Here is an 8,648-nt window from a genome sequence, read left to right as displayed (position 1 = left end):
CTTAATTCTTGGTGAAACAAGGTTGACACTGTGGTTAAAAAGCGTTTTTATTTTACTGTTTTCAAGTCTTTTGAATTAATCGTCCCATTTAAGACTTCTAAACCTTGCATAAAATGTAAGGAAATTTGTGTTTGATGGATTATGTCTTTGTTGTAACAATGCTTCTTGGCAGTAAATCGTTTACTGTTGGAAAGCCTGTTTATTTCCCTTTTTTAAATTGTACCACATTTGTAAGGATCATGCATTTGTGGGATGGGCAGCAGAACTGAGTATGCAGGTTGCACCCATGAAAAATTTGCAACAAATTCTCCACCAATACCAAACCACTTGTTCAACCATTGACTCTTATGTGGACCAGAGGATTGAAGCCTAAGAAACAAGACATATTGGCAACTTAACAATTTCATTCATTTCAAACAGGAGCCTCAGTATAGTGTGGAAGAACCACACATAGCCACTTTCTTCAACCAGCATTTATTTTGAGTCACCCAGGCTGATCCTACAAGTATTCAGTGGGGTCGAGGTCAGGTCTGCTGGCAGGCCATTCCATCCGCTCCACTCCTAAATTCTTGAGGAAGTCTGTGATGAACTCCACTCTGTGGGGGCCAGCCTTGTTTTCTTGGAGGATAAAGTTCAGTCCCTGACTGTGGAGCTGTGGGATTGCCACTGGTTGCAGAATCTCATTTCCATATCTCTCTGCACTGGGATTGCGTCCAATGATGACAAGCCTTGTTTTTTTCAGGGAGATGCCGCCTCACACCATCACACTGCCTCCACTGAAATCAGCGCAGCAATCAGCATAGTGTCCTCTATGTCTTCCTCACACTTTGACCCTATGATCCAACTGCCTCAGGCCGGCCACACACGACATGGTTTTTAAATCTGAAATGATTTTAAAGCCGTGGGAGACCACAGATCAATCAATCAATCAATCAAACTTTATTTATAAAGCGCTTTTCATACATGACATGTAACTCAAAGTGCTGTACATGGACAAATTAAAAACATTCCCTCAAACCCACCCACCCCCACCTTTTGCGTAATATAGACAATTAGAGTCATTCCCTCACACCCACACACCCGCAACCACCCTACAGACAACAGTTACATGTGCACCCACTCACACCCACTCACACACACTGTTTCACAAACACACACACACACACACACACAAATAGTGGACATTAGGCTGAGTACAAGAGGCTGAGTACAGATGAACCAGTTGAGAAAGCGCCATCAGAGGGGCCGTCTGCACCAGGAGCAGCGAGTCACCCACAGCTACAGGACACCGACGCAGGACCCAGAGGAGGGATGAGGCAGAGACACCAAACCTCCACCAGGAACCCACGAGACAGACCCCTGCAGCCATAGCCGACCACCGCTCCCGGTGCAGAGGGCCCCCCCAGAGGAAACACTGGAGATCCTAAAAATGATAAAAGGATAAAAATAAGTAAAACCTCAGTACAAATAAAACCTAAGAACTAAAATATAAAATAGCATAACTAAAAAATTAAGGTAGGAAAAGAATAAAATTCATAAATAAATACAGATTGTAGGCCTAAAATAAATAAATATCATAAATAAAATAGATAAATATTAATCAAAAGCTAAGCTAAAAAGGTGTGTCTTGAGCCTGCTCTTAAAAACATGAACATTCTCTGCGGCCCTGAGGTCCTCAGAGAACGTTCATGATATGAGGACAATTTCAAAAGAATTTTCATCTTTAATCCTCTGAACTCCCACACCACACAACTGAGCCATACACACACCTTGCGACCTGCCAGCGACCTCTGTGATCACGTGACTTCAGAAAAAAACAAACAAACATGGATGTCTGTTGATATCCTCTTGCTGTCTCTCCACAACAGGCTGTCCTGGCATGCGTTACAGGTGAAGCAAAATCATAAAACAAGGGAAAGACTCAGGATGAAATCCAGGCTGGAATTAAGTTAAAGCCGTGTTTATGGTTGTGTCATCTTGAGATGTCATCTTCTTGGGGCGTCCACGTCACAGCCTGCCTCTGTCATCCCTGGTGATATGGAACTTGGCCTTCAGTTTGGAGACGGCGCTAGGACTCCAAATAATGCCGCAGCTTGGTTTTGTGGGACACCAGCTTAAAGTTGCCCTATTGCAGATCAATCCATGGTGGCATGCCGATTCTTGGAGCAGACACCTGCTGACCACTGAAGCAGGACTCATGCTTACAGGTGCTGATCAGGCTCCTGATTGTCAGCACCTGGGTGGACCAGAAGCTCAAAATACGAGTCAGAATAAGCTGTTTGCATTGGCAGTTTTCATGGGCGCAACCCACATACTCAGCTCTGCTGCTCATCCTACAAATGCATGCTCCTTAAAAATGTGGCACCATTTAAAAAGGAAAACACATTCTTTCACTTGTTGTTCAAGGTTCATTTTATTCCTAGAACTGATAATAACCAAAATCATATGTATAAGCAGCCAGATTGGAACTAATGGCTGTTCTAGCAGTTACAGAAATGTGAAATTTTAAATGTTATGGCACAGTAGGGCCCATTACACTCTGAAAGCTGGAAATGCACTGTGGGATGGTGAATGTGTTGTTATTCCTTTACAGTAAAATGTACAGCTTGAAAGGATTCCACGGCTAAAGCCTCCAGGACAGTGTGTTGCTGTTTTCAGAATCACGCGGCCATTCATTTATTCGGTCATTCATTCATTCGGCATAATCTCTGAGAATTTAGAGCAATTTGAAAAACAGCTGCAACTGCTGCAGCATTCACCGTCCAGCGCCTAATCCAGGTCTCACGGCAGTATAGCCCTCTCTCTCTTCATACACATACAGCCATGCAGGGTTTACGCATTGTCCATATAAACCATTATGTCCCTGTCTCTGAGAAAATAATCCACTAGGGCAAAACACCAGAGTGCTATTGCTGCTTTTGCTGCTGTGCCTTACCCCATATGCCACTGCACACATTCTCAGCCATCTGCCCTGAATGGAGGGAAAAAAATGGAGCAAGTGACTTCACAATATCATTTAATCTGCCAGAGGTCAGTGCTTTGTCCCTTTAGGCCCTATTGAAAATGTTAGACCTATCACACAGGCAGGGCTTTGAGAATGGCTTACAAAAATCACATGAAAATATGGAAAAACGCTAAATTAAAGCATCTACGGTTATCCCCCTGCTAGCGCCTTAGGGGCTGAGAGATTACTCAGAAGCAGCCTGTATCACGTTTCCATTAAGTTTTGCAGGGTCAGAAATCCTGCAGCATCTGTCCCTTGTGTCGCCATCGTGACTGTAGCTAGTGCGAGGGCCTGTGTGAATGCAGCTGCAGACTCCAGGCACAGGCACCATATGTTGCCACCCACAAATAGGCTACAGAGTCATCTGACGCTGAAACGGACCGCCTGCGTGGCTCACTTTGCCATTTGTCCAGGCTTTGACTGCTGATTCATCACAAAGCAGGGAATCTTCTGTAGGTCAGCCATCCATTGTTGTTTATCAGACTAGCAGAGGATGGGGAATTAGTCCTGATACATTAAGCTTACACAAATCCTGCTATAGGAAATTATATTTACAGATTATATAGATTTAGGATTGAAGTCAATAAACAAATAGGAAATATTAGTTAGATCATTTCTCTCAGATTACATCAGTAACCATCACTTCCTCTGAAACAATTAGATTATATAAAAACACCTAAAAGTGACAATGAAGAGTTTATTCATGTCCTAATGGTTGGAATATACCAAGAACCCTTTTTCCTCATGCAGAGATACCTCTACAAGGCTTTAGCTCAACATCATTAAACATCATTTATTCAGGGGCAGAGTAATAGCCGACGAGATGCAAAGGTCACCGACGCTGAACTCTCCAAGTATCAATTTACCTTTATGGATAATTAAAATGTTGCCCATTAAAATCAGATGCTGCCTGAAAGAATATTACTGAAAATCACTACGACCTGCTGATCCCTTTGTAGACGAGTCATTTTACAGGAAATATTTAGCAAACTGTTTTGTTATTTCTACCACAACAGCAGCAAAAACAACAGATCTTCCAGCGGGAAATATGAAGCGTATAATGCCAGTAATGTTTTAAAAAATGAGCTCATTAGCTGAATGCATACGCTGATATTTTAATGCCATTTTTGTTGGCAGGAGATAGTGATGAGATCAACTATCCAGCTTGATAAATAATAAAGTATGCATGTGTCTCCTCTCACTTTGTCTCGTGTCTGATGTAAATGAAATGAAGTAATTGATCTCTGATCAGAAATGACCCCTCAAAACTTCATATGTAAGTCTTTGTCACTCTATTCTTTTATTATTGTGTTGCAGAAAGGTTAACACATTGACCATACACCACGTTCTAAATTATTATGCAAGTGATATTTTTCTCTGATTTTCCTATATAGTCGATAGTCTAAATAGCTCGGCCATGGAAACCCATTCCATGAAGCTCTCTACACACTGTTCTTGAGCTAATCTGAAGTTTGGAGGTCTGTAGTGATTGACTCTGCAGAAAGTTGGCGAGCTCAAGGCACTATGCACCTCAGCGTCCGCTGACCGTCATTTCCTGTCATTTTACGTGGCCTACCACTTGGTGGCTGAGTTGCTGTGGTTCCCAATGGCTTCCACTTTGTTATAATACCACTGACAGTTGACTGTGGAATATTTAGGAGCCAGGAAATTTCACCACTGGACTTGTTGCACAGGTGGCATCCTATCACAGTACCACGCTGGAATTCACCGAGCTCCTGAGAGCGACCCATTCTTTCACAAATGTTTGTAGAAACAGTCTGCATGCCTAGGTGCTTGATTTTATACACCTGTGGACTTGGAAGTGATTGGAACACCTGATTTCAATTATTTGGATGGGTGAGTGAATACTTTTGGCAATATAGTGTACCTTCTCAACAACACACACGGCATGGGCCATTGAACAGAGACAGGTCAAACCTCACAGTTATCTGGGCTGTAGCTACAGAGTCCCCTGACGGGGTTAGAGACATCAGAGTTGGTGAGGTTGCCTTTAGGTGCTGAGCTCCTTCGGCTTCATGATACTGGAATAGTAATGGTGGTAACACTTATTTTTCCTCATAATTCCAACAGAAAAGCTACAAAAAAAGGTAATATTTTGAATGAAGCCCTGAGCATAAAAGAACTACCAGATTGTCCCAGCTCCTCTTTCAGCTCCACTTGACTCAACCTCTATTTGCACAAGAGACGCCTGTGTTTTTCTTAACAATTAAAAAAAGGGCAAAAATCCAATATTGTGCACCCCTTATGGCAACATCTAATACACCTTTCAGCACTATCATCTTAAATTATTATGACTTAGTGTGGCTTGCTAGATTAATCGGGCACATGTCCAAAAATAGATGGCTTATCACGCCCCAGAATGGACATTTTCATGCTAAAATTGCAGTGACTGGTAGAAATCCTTTGCAAATGACACCTATTATGACATTTAGCTCTACCATCCACCTGTATAATGTGAGTTTTTAACAACTTACCACAGTTAGTTAGGATGTAAGGGCTGCTGGTGTGGGACTGAGAGAGGTGTTAAACTGCGCTGTGTTAAACAGGACGTTTGAGATGCTCCGGGCCAGTGAAGTGACCACATATTGGTTCCTTGACCTATAAAGGGTTAAAAGACTCATAAAACAAAGCTATTGCTGTCTTCTTGCCAGGTTTAGCTAAAGGAGTCTTAACACAATCAAACTGCTGGCAGGGCTCAATGGAGGGATTACCTCACTTCACTCATCACCTCTGCGATCACACGTTACCATAGAAACTGGTGTGCCCCTGTAGAGGTGCAAGTGCCCATTTGCCCCCAGCAGTGTGGGCTTTTTTCCGAGGATATTAATATTTCTTCATAACCGAGCCCTGCTTGTGAGTAAAAGTCAACATACACAAGGCCATGACTTTTGAAGCAGTCGCTTCAGCAAACACTGAGCTTTGCATGTGTTCATTAATATTACATGCTGTCCTTCATGTGGCTGTTCACCTTAACACAGCAGTCTGAGGATGTGCAATACGTCTTTGACCTGTAGGAAGAGTAAATATAGGATTCTTCCTGCTGTGTCTGATGAGTCAACTCTCACCACGAGTATCTCAGGATATCTGCCTTTCTGGAAGGATCAAATTAAAAACTAGCTTACATATACCATGAAATATCCATTATTCTATACTGCATATCCCTTACAGAGTCAAGACAGAGCTGGAGAATATCTGTGCTGCCATTGTTAGAGCCAGGGTGCAGCCACATTCCCACCTATGGGTAAGTCCGAGTCACCAATTCACCTAATGAGCGTGTCTGGACTGTAGGAGGGAGCTGGAGTATCTGGACAGTGGCCCATCCATGCATAAGCAGAACATGACAACTCCACACTGAATGGCCCCCAGCCAGCTGGAGAGTCAAACTTTCAGGCTGTCTGGCAAAGGTGCTGACCACAGCACCTCACTGCAGCAGATACATGCAGCAATCACCTGGACATTTCTGCTACACAGACTATGCATAAATCCTTCTTAGATAGGTCCTATTTATGAACGATCAATGCAAAAATAATAAGATTCAATCCTATCCAAAATGTTAGAAAATGATACAATGCCATGCCATGCGATACATAATGATATGATACAATTTTACCTACCATACCTTTCCATCATGCAGCATCCCCACTGCATGATGCTGCCACCACCACGCTTCATAGTGGGGATGGAGTGTTTGTGGTGATGTACAATGTTTGGCGTCTTGTCTGCTGGCCAAAAATCACCATTTTGGTCCCATCAGGGCAAAGAACCTTCTTCCACTTCACCATGGAGTCTCCCACATGCCTTTTGGTGAAAACTAATCTAGATTTAATGAGTTTTCTTCAACAGTGGCTTTCTCTTTGCCAATCTCCCATAGACCTTTGCCTGGTGAAATCTGTTAATTTTGGCAGGTTTTTTAAATTTTAGTTTTAGTCTTTAAATGAAATGTATTTTAGTTTTAGTCACATTTGAGTCCTTCGAATCCTTATTAGTTTTAGTCTAGTTTTAGTCCATAAAAAGTCCTCACATTTAAGTCTTTACTTTTAGTCCTAGCATTTATTTTCTTGTCTAAATCTGGTACCAAATCATGGTAGTGTGTTCTCTGCACTCTGCCAGCCTAGGGTCCCTGCTTTCTACCGCTGAGAGACAGAATAGGTATAGATGCATTATTTTTTGGCAGATTTACCCACGATGGAGAAATATAAGGGATTTTGAATGTCCGCCGAAAACATTGTTACATTTTTGTCAGTTTTAGTCATCACAGTTCTATTTTTGTAAGTCTTAGTCTAGTTCTTGTCATGGAAAAAAAGCTATCGATGAACATTTTTAGTCATAGTTTTAGTCGACTAAATTAACACTACTGGGGAGGGCCCTTTCTCTGGGTTTATCAGGGTTCCAGCTAAGTTTGTGGTTAGTCCTATCCATGCATTTGTGCTTTGTGTGTTTATTTTTTTTCTAAAGATTTATTTTTTTGTCTGCAGAGTCTCTCCCATCTCAGCTGCTGAAGCTTGGAACTCCTTCAGAGCAGTCATAGGTGTCTTGGTGGCCTCTCACTAGTCTCCTTCTTGAACTTCTGGCCTGATCTAGGCAGACTTACACGAGCCATATTCTTCCCATTTCTTGACGATGGATTTAAGTGAACTCTGAGGGATGTTAAATGCCTTGGATTTTTTTTTCCTTGACTTCTGCTTTTCAATAACTTTTTCTCCGGGTTGCTTGAAGTGTTCTTTTGTCTTCGAGGGGCAATGGTAGCCAGGAATACAGATTAACCAGTGACTGGACCTTCCAGACACAGGTGTCTTTATACTATCCCCATTTCACTAGCACCAACTGGCTGGACCTCTGTTGAAAGAGATCAGTCACTTTAAAGGAGGTGAATATTTATGCAGTCATTTAACATTAAATATTTTTATTTAATTGAAATTACTTTGCAGAAATATGTTTTCACTTTGACATTAAAGAGTTTTTTTTCTTTTGTGTCAAAAAAGCCAAATTATATTGACCATGATTGATGTATAAAATCAATAAAAGGGTAAAACATCCAAGGGGAGAATACTTGTTACAGGCACTTTATAAAATACAGATCTGTAGCCACAGACATTTATTTTAAAAGTAGCTCTAGTAAAAGTTCTTGCTGCATGCATGCCAACCCCCCCCCCACACACACACACACACACCAACACACCCACACACACACACACACACACTCATTACAACCTGTAAGACGATTTCAGATATCAATACACAACAAACAAAAAGACAGTGTGACACAATAAGCCATAAAGAGTTTCCTCCTGGCATGCAAACACATCATCATTCATAAAGACCAAATGCATTTGAGCATGGAAAAATATAAATATCTGTTTTATAATCTTTAATTACTGGTATATTTGTGTGTTTTCAAGAATAAGAGAATATAATTGTTCAATAAAAGTCTTGCATGCAATGAAAAAATGTATTTTAAAAAAGAAATGTAAGTAAAGATAGTAACTTAATTTCTCAGTCTTCGCATTAACGAAGAAGCTTTAATTCCAGCAATTTCATCAAACAAGACAATAACGGTTATTCTGGAGCTTGAAAATATAAATGGCGGTACAAGAAAAAAAAAGGGGGCATGTGCCTTTAAATC

The sequence above is a fragment of the Cheilinus undulatus genome, linkage group 15 (assembly GCF_018320785.1).
Source record: "Cheilinus undulatus linkage group 15, ASM1832078v1, whole genome shotgun sequence".
Taxonomy (NCBI): domain Eukaryota; kingdom Metazoa; phylum Chordata; class Actinopteri; order Labriformes; family Labridae; genus Cheilinus; species Cheilinus undulatus.
This window is presented reverse-complemented; position numbering follows the sequence as displayed.